General features: G+C 38.7%; 1 protein-coding gene across 2 annotated transcripts in view; it reads left to right on the top strand.

Annotated features, from left to right (window-relative positions):
• The window catches only part of ahrra (aryl-hydrocarbon receptor repressor a), a 71,490-nt gene that overhangs the window by 31,784 nt on the left and 24,515 nt on the right, over positions 1-15,191 (top strand). The window lies entirely within an intron of this gene.

Genomic DNA, 15,191 nt, shown 5'->3' with positions numbered 1-15,191 from the left:
TGTTCGAAAAGTCATTTATGTTCATCCAAAGAGGGTTCTTGTGTTCTACACCATATTCAGAGATATCTCGTGATTCAGGCTAGTTAAATCAGACATTTAAAAACAATTACATTTTCTGCAAGTGACAGCCAGAATATTTAAATAAACCTCCATTGGCTGGCAACCGGTCCAGGGTGTATCCCGTCCTCGCTCACGGTCAAAAACTGTGCTACAGCTGTTAACCACCACCACTGCAAATTAGTGATCCAAACTTTCTCTGCATCTCTTTGAGATGTTTACCACCGGCGTCAAACCCACACGGAGCCTCGCATGTCCGTCTGACCTCTTCTGAAATCTCCCATCACGCTGCTGTTCACTGTCAAGCCGGCCAGCTATCAGCAGATGGCCAACGCTAGCTACTCCTCCGCTAACAGGACGCGACATCTCAGGGCATCACAAAAACTACACAGATCACAAAAAGTACATTTACTGAAATATCTTGTATCGCTTTACTCACAAATCTACTTTCAGAACTTGGTGTGAAATCTGAGCATGTTTAGTGGAACACAAAGCTGGTAATCTTCCACAAAATGGATAAAGACAGATTTTTTTTCTTCTTACACCACTGTCCTCACTCCTCACCTTAATCCAATTCAAAAAATTTAACCAACCTACTACTTGGGTCAACTTGACCCAACTCTTGGGTTGTTTGGTTGTAGAAAAACTGAGAAAGTTGGGTCAAATTGACCCCATTAGAGAGACCAATTTTTGACCCAGCCGTTTTAACTTCAGTACACAACCAAAATGGCGACAAGCTTCATTTCTTCATCTTCAACTGAATCTGCTGGATCAAAATAATTAACCCAATCTTAACCCAATCTGCTCAAAATCTACACTCTAAAAACAGTTGGGTCAAAAATAAACGAATTATGGGTAAAAAAAAATGGACCGTTCCTCTACTTGGGTCAATTTGACCGAATAAATTGGGTCATTTTGTATAAAGCAACCCAGAAAGTTGGGTCAAATTGACCCATAAAGTGGATTGGTCCATTTTTTAAAATCCATAATTGGGTTACTTTTGACACAACTGTTTCTAAAGTGTATAGCTAGTTGGTTAGGAAAACAACCCACACTCTAAAAACTGTTGGTTCAAAGTGGGACCAACACAAATTTAGTTTTTTTTGCATTTAACCTAAAAGTTGGGTCAAAATCAATAATACACTAACCTGCCAAATTTTATTTTTCGGTTGTTTTGTGGGGTTTTGTGTACCTTCATTCTAAAATCAGTTGGGTCAAAAATAATCCAAATGTTGTCTCCAAAAATTGTTAACACAACTTTTTAGTTTTTGGTCTAAATGAATAACCCGTCCACAATGAACAGCCCAATTTTGGTGGGGTTCTTTGGGGGGGTTATTTAATTTACTTGTGAACCTAGACCTTAAAGACAGTTGGGTAATGAATAAATAAATAAATCAATTGGTCAATAAGGGCCCAGCACATTTTTTGGGGTCCTTTAATCCAAAATGTAGGGTGAAAATGAATAACCCAAAAAGTTGTCTTCCCCTTTTTGACCCAATTTGGTTTATTTTTGACCCAACTGATTTTAAAGTGAAGGTGTACAAAAATAAATAAATAACCAAATTGGTTGTTTTCTATAAAGCAACCCCCCAAAATTGTATTGTTTTGTGGTTTATTACTTTTTCGGGTTAAATATATTACCCACAAAGTTTTTCATCCGATTTTGGTTAGATTTGCCAAAAATCGAAAAAAAAAAATATGGGTGTGTTTGTAATACATTCCAAGACGTCAACTTGCTATGCGATCTGAAATCTAACCCAGCATGCAATGCTTCAAAGACTCAAAAGAAGCAGTCACATGCTCTTTATCAGCTATTGATTTTCTGCTTTAGTTGAGTTGAGCTGCCTCGCACCGTCTCCGATCCGTTACCATACTGGTGCTGTTTAATTAGGTTACACACATAATGGGTTTCTTTCGCCTCTGCCTATTCAGCGCAGTCCCGCTTGACATTGCTCATCAATGGCTCCGGAGACAGAGGACATCGCGTGCTCCTGCCGCAGTGTTAAATCTATTTAGGGCCTCGACTTATGCGAGGAAAAACTCAGCGGCATGTTGCTGAGCTAATAATGTTTGACCGCTTTCCCAGCGAGCCGCACAAGTGCTCCTTTGGGAACAAGAGAGAGTGAGATGCGGGCTAGCGAGAGTGCAGTGGCATGACTCTACAGAAAATGACCTCTCTGTCGTTGCGTGCGACCGTTTGTTTGCAATTCTGGCCACATGTTTGACCATTACATAACTCCTCAGTTGTGGTGTGTAAATCATGGAGTATTTAGGGATGTCGGGGTATGCGTGTAGCCGTGTACACTGTGTGTGTGCGACTCATCCAATTTTGAATGAAAATTTCAATATCCCGTATACATCCGTTTGTGTGCAAGAGTAGTTATAGTGTTTTTTTTTTTTTTTTAATCAGATATGATTTGATGTTTGTCACAGGATTAGGGCTGGGCAATTAACCCAAAAATTATTGTGGTTTTGATTTTAGTTTCTCACAGTTATAAAAACATACGTCCTTTAACATGCATATCATTTAGTGCCTTGTTAAACGGGCACATTTACAATGGACAGTCGGATTCAAACCGCCAACCACTTGGGCATGGGACCAACTGAGTGTTTTTTAGGGGAGTAGAATGCTGACTTAGAAAGTTGAATGTCTGTCCCATTGAAAATGAATGGGGATTTTTTTAAATATAAAACATTAAATTGTGCGAAAACTGTAAGTAAGTGGAATGAGAAAAATATGAGCACGGTTAGTGTGAATTTTTGGAGCATGTTGAAATTGGAACGGTGTAAATCGTCTGTAGTATGTGGGAGTAGAAAGAGGACAAAACAGTCAGGAAATGAAAAAGTCCCATTGAAAATGAATGGGGATTTTTTTTAAATATAAAACATGAAATTGTGCGAAAACTGTAAGTAAGTGGAATGAGAAAAATATAAGCACGGTTGGTGTGAATATTTGGAGGGTCTCGAAATTGGAACGGTGTAAATCGTCTGTCGTATGTGGCAGTAGAAAGAGGACAAAAAAGTGAGGAGATGAAAAATAATAAAGAATCGGAATAATATAACAATTAAATAAAGAAATGGAATAAAATAGAAAATGATCAGTTTGATTAGTTGGCATTTTGATGAAGCAATGATTAATTTCTCTCATCACAACTGTGTCTCAGTGTGTGAAATGTGGGAGCTATAATCCTAATTAAAGGCTAATTAAAGGTCCACCGCTGCGAAAACACACACGCCTTTGTCGCCCTGTTTACACAGGTGCTGTGCATCCTACGTTGTGATGGTGTCAGGTTTGTGCATCGTGCTCGTGCACATGCTAATATGGTGCTTTTCTCATGTTATTTGTCGATTTCCAAGGCAGACTTAACACATTAATAGCATAGGACGTATTTCAACTGCGACTAAATCACACGCGAGTTAGACAAACGAGAGTATGATTTGATTTGCGTATGAGCTAAGTATCATTTGGTGTTCTCTCAAAAGTGCTACTGGGAGCCTTCCCGGGGATATGCGTTCCCACTCATGTGCAACACGGAGGCAGAGTACGCTTTGAGGTTAAGCAGACGAGGGCCGCTCTTGCGATAAGACGTCTCGTTCGGCCGCACAAACAACAGCTATGGATTTAACGGGGATGACAGGTGAGTATATGGTGGGAATCCGCTAATCCTCCCATAACACAAGGATAAGCGTTGCACCTAACCATTACACTGGGCTGAGTTACGAGCGTGCGTGTGTGTGTGTGTGTGTGTGTATAGGGGCGTGGTTTAGTCCAGCAGTCCCACCCTGCTGCACGCGATGCCTGGGAATCCGTGCCTGGTGAGGATTTACTGAACTTGCTTTAGGGAATCCCTGCACTCTGCCTCCCACATAGCACCCCCCCTACACACACACACACACACACACACACACACACACACACACACACACACACACACACACACACACACACACACACACACACACACACACACACACACACACACAAATTCACATCATACAAAAACATGGGAAGATTCACCATGAACACACCTTCAGGATGTGGAAGTAACAATTCCGCTTTTTCTGAAGTCGCCCGTCATGAAAATACAAAAAAAACATGCCACACTGTTTTATAAAGTAAAACTAGAAAGAAAAGAAAAAAAGCATCCAATGAAGCAGAAAGAAGAAGTTAATGTAATGTTTGCTGGCACAATATCAAGCAGCTTGTTTGGATTAAAGACAAGAGACATGAACTGAAGCAACAGGAAGGCAACCGCAGCGTCGTAACAAGCAATATTTCATGCGTCTGTCAAGTTCTTTAAAGCCAACGGTCGAGACAACAGAAAGAATGAAAGAAAAGCTCGACAGTTTATATAAAACAGCCTCGGGTTGAAGTGAGACGAAAGTTTCCACCAAGTTCAGTTCGGCTCGCAGAAATGCATCGGCTTGGCAAACAGTGTGACATCATAGCGTTAGTCTGCTTTTAAGTGAAATAACAAAACATTAAACACTGATTTTATTGCAACAAAGACATTCTAGCAACTGGGAAATAACATTCATAACCGGCATTGATTTTTCGTTGAGAACTTAATAGCAACTGAGCTGATCTTTTTTCCCGCTGGTAATCAGCGCTCATAAAAAAGTAGATTCCGCAGAATAATGCAACAAAATTCTGGGGCTGGGAATGAGAGCGGATATGTTTATAATATGTGCTACATGGATTCACATGTATAACGGAACATATGGTGTTCCGCAGGGTTCAATTCCGGGGCCTCTGCTGATTTAATTTTATATGCTGCCTCTGGGTTCCATCTTAAGTCATCAAGGGGTGGTTGTTTTAAAGTTCTCTATAAATACAGCCAGCGTCCCAACTGCATGATTTGCAATGGCAAGTTGCACAAGGTGAAGAACTACTTAATTGGAGAAATTTAGAACGATTCAGAGATATGAATATTGTAATCTGAAGCGTATTGCATTTTGTACTCCCACATCCTATTGAAATGTTTGGTCTCGATGAATAAAACCAAGATGCGATAATAAATTAGAGGCGACTTTACAGCAAGTAAAAGATCATACGTATGGTTACACAGCATCTGCTGTAGGTTCCAAACATGATTGAATGGTATTTACTCTTAGTAGGCGCTTGTTCACATTGACTTTTCTGGGCTCTTGGATTTTTTGCGATGTTTTTCATGTGAGTACATGCTAATTTATATGCTGTGGCATTGTATAGTTGGACGTCCTGGTCACTTTATCTTTTCCAAAATACACAGTTTCAAAATTCAAGATGTCATCTACAGTGTGTCATGTATGCAAGGCTAGACCACTTCACTAAGATCCACTAAGAAGAGGAAAACAATGAAACTCGAAGCATGTTTGATTCACATCTGGTGCACCCACTGACGGTCTTCCACAAAACAGTGGAACCCATAAAGGACTTCTTCTTCCTTCATGTTTTATTGTCCAGTGGGAACAAGACTCTCAGTTCTTTTTGTGGCAGCTCTCTCCTTGGTTTCTCTTTATCTTTTTCTCTCTTTCTGCCTTATCTTGCAACAACAAAAAAAGAAAGAAAATCAGCTTTTGCCTTTTCTTTCTTTAAGTTTTGGTTGGTAGCGTAAGAATGACAGTACACCAATTTTAACTTTCTTGAACAATGGATGATAGATAGGAAATCCTGCTTTTTACCCCAAAATTTGACGAGTGGAACGATATCTATTAATTATCGCACAGTACATTAAAGTAAACAAATGCACTATAACATTTTCATTTACTACCGTGCAAATAAATAAAAGAAACATGTTTTGTGATTAGCTTACAGTTAAAAAAAAAAAAAAAAGAGTAAAAAAAAACTGTATATGTTCTATCCATTTTCCCATTGATAGTAAAGTTCTACCACCAGCTGCAAGCCCTGGAAAAAAAAACATATCGGAAAAGTGAGTTTTTAACTGCATGGTGTTCCATAAAATTTGTTCTCAAACAAGATGTGCTCCACTAGAATGGACAGATTATATAGCTCGCTATTTAAAACTCAGAGGCCACGGTAGAACTCGAGTCAGAATGACGAGACCACACACCACTGTGGGAAAGATGTTTGCGCCCCTAATGTGTAATGTGGGAGTTTGCTTAAATCATTGGTGTTGTTGAGATTATTAGTGTTGTATTCACATTGTGTATACTCTATCTATCTATCTATCTATCTATCTATCTATCTATCTATCTATCTATCTATCTATCTATCTATCTAGCTAGCTAGCTAGCTAACTAGCTAGCTATTTGTATCTGGTCTATGGTGGTCACATCATATGTTAGCTAATTGAGTTTCATTTGATGAAATTACAAGGCATGGTTGAACGTTTTGGTGTTTACATACAACGTTTAATTGTCTTTTGTATCACGGGTGGGTTTTGCGATAGATGGAGATAAATGGGAGTTCACTGTAGTTGATTGTTATGGTCGTTGCGCTCCCGCACCGGCAATTGTACAATGTTAGCATGGCATGCTTTGACTGATTTAATTGTACACACAATGTGGATGGTTTCTTAATGTAGTTTGTGTGATTCAAAGTTTGTTGGCTTCAACATTTTATTTTATTTTTTTTATCAGTGTGACTTAAACATTTAAACACAATAGGAAGGAAGCGCTGTGTCTACAGTTACACATCGGGTGTCCTCTTAGCTCACACTAACCACCGTGGGCAGATACAAAGGTGTTTTGTCAGCACTAAATGGCTTTGTGGTGCCGGTAATAATCACTGTTGTCACTGAGGAAATGGATAGGCTGACCGCAGAGCTTCAGTGCCACTTCCTGCCTCAGTAAAACACGAAATCAATGGAGTTGGCGGGAGTTTGGGGTGTTTTCGTGACTCGACTGTTAACTTCTTCCGTCTAATTTTCCGTGAAATGCTGTTATGTCTTTCTCTTCTCTACAGGTGTCTGTCCTTCTCTGTGCCAATCCCTTTTGACTTTTTAAAGGGTTTAACTTGGCAGGGCGCACATTACTTGATGGCCAGCTACTGCTGGGCTTGACACATCGCATTAGGGCCTCTCACGCTATCCTCCACACCGCCTCGGCAGTATACTGGAGTGTGGTTTGTGTGTGGAAAGATGTTGTGAATGAGTAAATGCACCAACACCCAAAATGATTTGATATGGTACGGCTCAGTTCGAGGAGGTATGATGCACTGAATTTTGTTGTTGTCATTTTACATACATTTTAATGGACTTGTCAGTAGGCCTACTGTACATTTGCCGTTTTATTTCAAGCTATATCTCCTCAATACAAGACGATTTGATGTGTATCGGCTTATAGTTTAAGATAAAAGGGTTTCAGTTTCATTCGATGCGCTCACATCTTTTTTTTTTTTTATTTTTTTAAAGTGGTTTTGTTACACCCCTAATATATATAAATAACAGGTGGAATTTTAAATTTAAAAGAGGAACATATGGGTTAAGATTGTAAAACTTGGTCAGAAAAAAAGTCAGACTTTGCTCTTTTTAGTTCACCCCAAAAGAATGATGTCACATCTGGAATGTCAATTTTTTTCTTTTTCTTTTTTCTTTCGAGGGCAAAACTATAACAGACTAATCGGATTGAATATTGTGGACAAACAGTAAATTATTCGCAAATAAATGGGTTTCCATTGATATATTAGATTTAGGGGGTCTTTAATTAAATACAACCAATATGAATAATCGCAATAATGTCTCTTAGAAGTTGTAAAAAATTACCTTTAGGGCAGCAATGGACATCTGCACCCCAATTTAAGAAAAAGAACTTGAAATGATGGATGCACATCTGCCTAGTGACCCTTGATGACCGCGCTGCCTTCAAAATCCAGCCCAAAAACTTCTGTTTCTTTGAGTCATCTTTTTTTCGTTGCTGCTTTTAACATCAGCTCATCCTCATATTCATTCTCAGAGCTTTAAGCTTTATTTTAATTCACCCCCATCATTTGTAAGAATCCGTGATCTCACTCCAGTACATTTATTACAGCTCACTAATTTCCTCCGCGGTCACATTTTTACAACCGTTCTGACGAGTCAAATAACAGATATTGAGCTATAAATCACACGACGAGACTTGATCTCAATCACTCTGCCGATGTAGAAAAGCAAGAAAAGTCTCTTCTCCAGGAAACATCCTGAATCTATTGCTCAGGCATTCCAGCGGCCCTGCTCATAAATCAGCTGAAAGCAGAAATTGCTTGCCCGTATAGTGACGTACTGTAAAGGAAGAGCTGCGGCTCCAGAAAGAACTGTTTTGGAAACATGTGTTCTTCTCATCCCTCAGACATCTGCGGCTTCACGGCGTGGAAATTGCATCCTTTGTTTATATTGGGAAGAAGCCTTTGATGCCTTCAAAAAGGGCCTTTAAAAGCATTTATTTAAAGACCTGCATATTGCAATGTTATATGTTGCCGTAAACACTATATTTTACAATATTCAAAGTGGTTAGGGTTAGAGGGTTGGAGCTTATTGTTTTTTTACATGACATTTTCTCGAATGATATCATGATGCGTTCCTAACTTCTTATTCATTAGCATGCTTTGCTGTCTGCGAGACCACACTTACAGTGTATGCAGTTGGTATGAAGTCATTAACTCATTCACTCCCAGCCATTTTCACTGAAGCAACCCCCTTCGCGACCTCTTCTTGCTCTAGCATAAAAAACGTATAAATACATTTTTGGGACCATGGCAATATTTAAATAGAATGTGTTTATACGTTTTGGGGAAAAATGAGTTTAAAAAATATCTTAACACTGCAAGTGTTAATAGCAGAACAACGTAAGAAGATGACTATCAATCAGAAGAACAAGGCACATTCAACATGTTTCACACGACTCAAATCAAACGTAAGGTTGTTCACCAGTAAGAAAAAGACGCAATATAAATGATACGTTTTTCGTGTGAGAGCAAGCTCATATATATTTTACACGTCAAATGTAAACAAACCCACTCATCAGTTGATGAGACTTTAATCAATTCCTAAATCCATCCCTAAATGCTGCGCGACACGCAATGTCGTCATCTGGGTCATTGTTAGCTCGGCAAAGCTCCTTCGCAAGCACACAGCGACCGAGTCGAGGCTTTCTAATCATTTGAAATGACGAGCTTTTGGTTCACGTGTAAACAGCCCGGGTACGGCCACACGTCGGGCAAAGACGCCTATTGCAATTTTTTTATTCCGTGGTACCGTCGACAAATATCAGCACGCTGATTTCTAGTCACGCGCGAGGCTAAAGAAAAAGAACCTCCCTGACCTTAAAGCGAAACACAAGTAATAATAGCCATATGCTCATAAAACACACATACGCATATTTGAAAGTTATCTCCTCACATCGGCAGACTTTTTGGCAGACACTTCGATGTTTACAAAATGCATGGGTTGGTTTGCTCTCAAACGTAGCGCACACAAATGTGCATGTACTGTATGCGCACTGTATGTTGTCCGCAACACGCTAACAACAGATGCCAGGAAGTGAAGTGGCATCTCCGGTACAGCAAAGCCTCACCATGCGTGACTCCGCTGACTTTGCCTCTTTTAGCATGCTCGCGTGATCCTACGATCACTTCCCATCAACCTCCCCCCCCCCCCAATATCCTTCAACACAAACACATTTACACACATTTACATACACACTGATGGGTTGGTAGAACAAGCGGTGGATGTTCTTCCTCCCTGTGCCAAATGTAGTGATCGGACTGTTAGTACAAAACGGGTCCGGGATTAGATCGTTGAGATGACATGCAAGGGGGCGCAGATGGGAGAATGTCAAGTGGACAGTCACGATGTTGACAAACCTGCAAACCTCATTTGAATGAAATGTAATCATAACAACGCACAAAAACAATGAAACAAGTCTTGAAAGTAAAAGCAAAAGTTCACATTTTGAAGGCAGCAAAGTTTGTCGGGCAAGTCAACAAAATATTTCGAGTTTTTGCGGTTGTGAAAATTTGTTTTCATGCATTTCACAATAAAAAAAAAAAGAAGAGTTTACAGAACTTATTGCCTCTTGTATTGTCCCCCAATTTACAGATAAAAGTAAAAAAAAACAACTGCTAATTGTTTTGGAGCAAACAACTTGCTTGCTGTGTTGTGCTAACATTGTTGCCATAAATGTCAATGATTAACATGTTAAAATAGTTTCAACCTAAATGACTGTTTTAGCCCAAAATTATTTCCCTGAGTTGACATGATGTTGCATCATTAGAATGAAATATAATTATGACAACCAACAAAAGCATTGAAACTACTGTATGTACGTTAAATAAATAAATAAGCACTAAATTATTATTTTGAAAATGTCATCACTGCAGCTGTATATTATTGTACATCTCATTATAGTGTTTGTATTTTTTCATGTTGAGTCACTATTTTATTAGAGCAATGATTCTAAAAGTGTGGAATGCAGGTTGCTAACTAGCTAATAGCTAGCTAGCTAGCTAGCTTTAGCGGTATACGAAATTTTAATGCTAGTTAACTTTAAGAAAAACATTTGTGTTTAATGTTTGTCCGTTTGTTAAGCAGTATGTGCAATACATTTTAACACAATTATTGAGTTTTTTTAATTATTTTTTTATTCCTATGTTTAAGCTCAATGTTAATGTTGAAACTGTATATAACGTTACAGCCGTTTACAGTTCTGTAATATGACATTTTTGAGAATAAAACGTGTCTGTTTTATTCGGTGTTAAAAGTATGAGAACCACTGGACTGGAAAAATCAAATGTTTCTACTACTTCTATTCACATTAAAAGTTTAATGAGGAAAAAAAAAAACGCCATCTATATTCGATTGTCGAGCAACATCACATAAGACATTCGTTTTGATATCAGCTCCGTTACTGAGCTCCTCTTGTGTGTACGTGATGAGGTGTTAGGAGAAGGATAATCAGATTACTGTTGGGTTAGCGTGTCACTTAATGAATTAGCTCTCTCAGAGGCCAAATTGTTGTGTGATATTGTTGGTGTGAGCCGCGGGAGGTCAGCGGCTTGATGCTTAAGAGCAGCTGACAGGTCGATGCCAAATATGGTCGATGGCCTTTAGCTGTCAAAAGCACAGTCTGTGTAATATATCATACAGTAGCCACATAAAACAGTAATTATTGATCAAATCTCGTTATATATTTTTTGTTATTTGGGGGAAGGGGGTGGGGGGGTTAACTTGGATGCTGTTGACAGAGCTGTGAGGGGGATGGGTCAGAAATGGCCGAACTCTTTGACCTTTTACAACATCACACTGCTGCCCTAGATTACCTGCTTCACAGATTGACTCTGCACACAAACAGTACGGCGGATACACAACACCTCTGATAGCATCTACTGACAAGTTAATGGCATTCATACATAAAGCATGATCAGCATCACCGGCGATCACTTGATCCCCTGACGCATTAACCACCTCGCACCCATTTAATTACACATTGGCAAGGCTCACCCTGTGTGTGCGCGTTTGTGTGCTAGTTTAAGGTCCTTGCGCTAGTCTTACACAGTTTGCGGAAAAAATGTCACTAGTGTAATCGTTCTGCGGTAGTAGTGTACTGAATTATCTGATGAGTGAGGCCGAAGAGCATACTAGTACGGTTTGCTAGCCAAAATGCTACAAACAGACGTTGTAAAATGTACAGTAGCGCAGCTAGCGCTTCCATAGCATTGCCTGCTAACGTTTCCACTCCCCATATGGATTCTGCCCAAGGGACCATCTGCCCATAATTTCCCTGCATGGGCCAAGATGACACTGTAATCTTTTCAACAGATTACAATAGGATGGCGTTCATTAGTGAACTTCAACTTCTTCTTCTTTTTTTTTTTCATGAAAACTTGTTGAATGCTATTTACTGTGACCACCAAGTGAGTGCTAATTGCTTGCTAGGAGAGGTCTTAAAACACAAGGACTCATGTTTAAGCACTTAAAATGTAACCTATTTGATTATTTATCAGATTTTTTTATCATACATTTCTCTTTTATTTTGTATCACTTACTTTTGATTTCAAAATTGGACCCGACTGGTTAGCAGTAACTAAGCTGTCCTATTTTTAAACATCATGTTCTTTTACTCCAAATGTATGCTATTTTTGATCCAGATTCACAAAAACAAGCAAACATGCAGAAAGACTCAAGAGATTTAAAGCTCTCATATTGCTTGTAAAAGTAGCGATTGTGTTAGTAAAGAAATAGGAAGCGGGAACTTTATTGTGGCCAGGTGGGGTTCCTGAATGCAGCATTTATTGAGCGCAGGACTCCTTCAGAGAGCAACAAACCACAAGCATTCACATGAAAACAGGACTCTGTGAGAATGCTATTTATAGCCGTACAATGCAAACACGAATAAACGGGACTATGTGGAGTCTGCCCTCGCTCACCAACACCAACTTCCATTGACAAAGTTTTTACTGGAGCTGTCACTTAGCTCAATGAACAGACGAGATGTTTCCAGACAGGTGCTTCACTTTTTTTTGCAGATTGGTACTAGGGATGAACTATTGTGCAAAATAACACATTTTAATCATAGGTGGCTAAATGTATTTTTGACGTTGATTTAAAAAAATATCCCCACTTTTTTTTTTCTAGCAAATTAGATTTTTAAGATTTTTATTTTCTCAAAACTCATCTGTTTAGACAAGCCTACTCACTCTGACCATAACTGGATAATTTGTTCTTATTTTTTTTTTATTGTATTTGATCTTATCTTATTTTATCTTATGTTTTTCTGAACATTGTATTTGTATGTTTTTAACTGTTGAGTGCCGAGGCACCTATGAATAAAATGTATTATTATTATTATTATTATTATTATTATTATTAAAATTTACCTACAAAAGCTACGAAATGTACCATGCGTTGTAATTTACACCTATGACGTTTCAGAAATCAATTCCACCTGTTGCTAAAGCTAACCGTTAATTCGTAAATATTATGAAATATATTACTATATGGCGTATTATATCATTATGATTATAATTAAAACCTGATGTGCTATATAAAAAAAAACAAGGGCAGATTCTGAATCAGCAAAAAAAAAAAAAATCTATCTATCTACAAAACTTAACTTGCGAATTGCGACTATTTTTCCTCAATACTGTGATTGTGATTTAATATTACAATTATTTTTCCACTCCCCGTGTACTGTTATTTATTTATTTTTTAAACAAAGACAAGCAATAAATAATATACAATCGATTATACATAGAGATTTTGAGTCTCGTAGGCTTGGCTAACTAAAGCTAAAATAACAGCTAATGCTAAAATAAAGACAAATAAACCATTAATTAATATGAAAGACAGTTCGTGTATCTACATTTATTAGAGTTGCTTGAACCTTACTAAAAAAAAACTTCTTTAGTCTTTTTAGATTTCACTACAATTTACCAAACAAGCATGACGTAAACATAAATCAGTAAATCAGCTTTAGCACTTCAGCTTACTGTGTAAGCAATGAATATATTTTAGCAATATATATATATATATAATATCTAAATAAATAAAATATACATATATATATATAACCGCAATACATTTTTTCTTAAATAGCAGCCTTTGATACATTTTTTTCAGCCCTAATTGGTACCATACAAAAGCATTTAATTTGATGGTCTGTCCCGTAACATTATCTTGAGTTTCAGGCCTTAAGCTCCAGAACCACAACCTCGAGGTTCCGTTATATATTTGAACGCAAGGAAGGAAATTTGACATAAATACTATCCCAACAATGGCGTTTCCCTTCGTCTATCCTCTGTGTACATCGCCGTCTAAGTGTGTGTGCATGTGCATTGTCATTTTTCCTCTGGGCGCAACCATATCTGGGATCAAAATGACTCATCGGGGAGGGGGGGTTGTATCCTCACTTCACCCCCACCGCGCAGGCCGAGAGGCCGGGTTGTAGGACGTTGGACTGCCGGTGGAAGGAAGCAAACAGCGGAGCGTCTTCTTGTCTCCAATTAGAAATACGCCGTTGCGTTCATTTGGGTATAGTCAAAACGAAAAGCTTTCCTGCACAACAGGCTCATGTCACGCAACACATGCTCCAATGCAGCCGGTACAACGTTTCGCGGCGCCACGCATTCTCCTGAAGCCGCCGTCCGGCCGCGTTCGGTTGCTTTTCTTAATTGCCCGTATAAATATTGCACCATGCTGGCCTGGTTAATTTTCCCCAAAGCTTGACAAGCTGAATTTACCAGTGTTTTGACAAACCCTTAGCTGGTTCTGCCCGCGCGATACTCTTTCAGTGAGTTCATCCGACGACCAATTTTCACGGTGGACGGACTTCGTGCTCGCATAAATCATGCGCGGCATAAGTCATGCTCTCTATTTCAGATGTAATTAGATGACTTTCATGCTGACTGCTAAACCTTAAGTGTGTCTGTGTGTGTATGGAGGGAGTAAAATGCAAAATACAACCACATTAAATGTCATCTTTACTACTTTCCTGACAGTGGAACTGTATAATCTAAGATTGGGCTCCTGTACGAGATTTGATTTGGTTGTTCGTGTGTACCTAATATTGTGGCTACTGAATGAAAGCCGCTTTATTCCTTGTACAGCAGCGTGACTTGTCTGCTCACCGACCACAAAAGAGAAGTTGAAACAATCGTGTGTACTTCCATTTTTAGGAGATCCCACTCGCTTTGTCATAATATTACTTCCCTTTCGTTTTGGTCATGTAAACACACAAACAAGATCTTTTGCGTTCCACAGTGGATTGTTTTATTTTTATTTTTATAGTTGTTCGAGAGGTTGGAAAAAGTTGTTAAATATGTCCTGGTTTGTGGACTTTTTTTCTTTTTTAAAGTTTTGTTGATTATTATCAGCCTTGTGTCAACCAATCCGCTCCCTCCAGCTACGTCTTGCCCAGGTGTGGCTTGTTAATTTGTTTGTATTTATGCTGCATTCGAGGAAGGTGAGAAACCGGAATATCCAACCTCAAAGCATCTGAAGCGAATGTAAACAACAAACAACAGTCAGTCGAAATCACGTTGGGTTTTGTAAAGTTATTTATTTTGAAAAACTAATGTTATAATAAAAAATAAAAAAAGATAAATATGTTTATAATCGTGTAAATTAAGTTTTGCCATTCACGGTCTCAGATTTAAACTGGTCGGTGAAATCGGGGTCCTTTCCCCCCCCCCCGACTTTGCAACTGGGATTTCCAAGTTC

Source organism: Leptonotus elevatus, chromosome 21 (assembly GCF_054856555.1).
Source record: "Leptonotus elevatus isolate MCC_2025b chromosome 21, RoL_Lele_1.0, whole genome shotgun sequence".
NCBI classification, from domain to species: domain Eukaryota; kingdom Metazoa; phylum Chordata; class Actinopteri; order Syngnathiformes; family Syngnathidae; genus Leptonotus; species Leptonotus elevatus.
The sequence above is the reverse complement of the archived record's forward strand: the minus strand, read 5'-3'. Positions and strand labels throughout refer to the sequence as shown.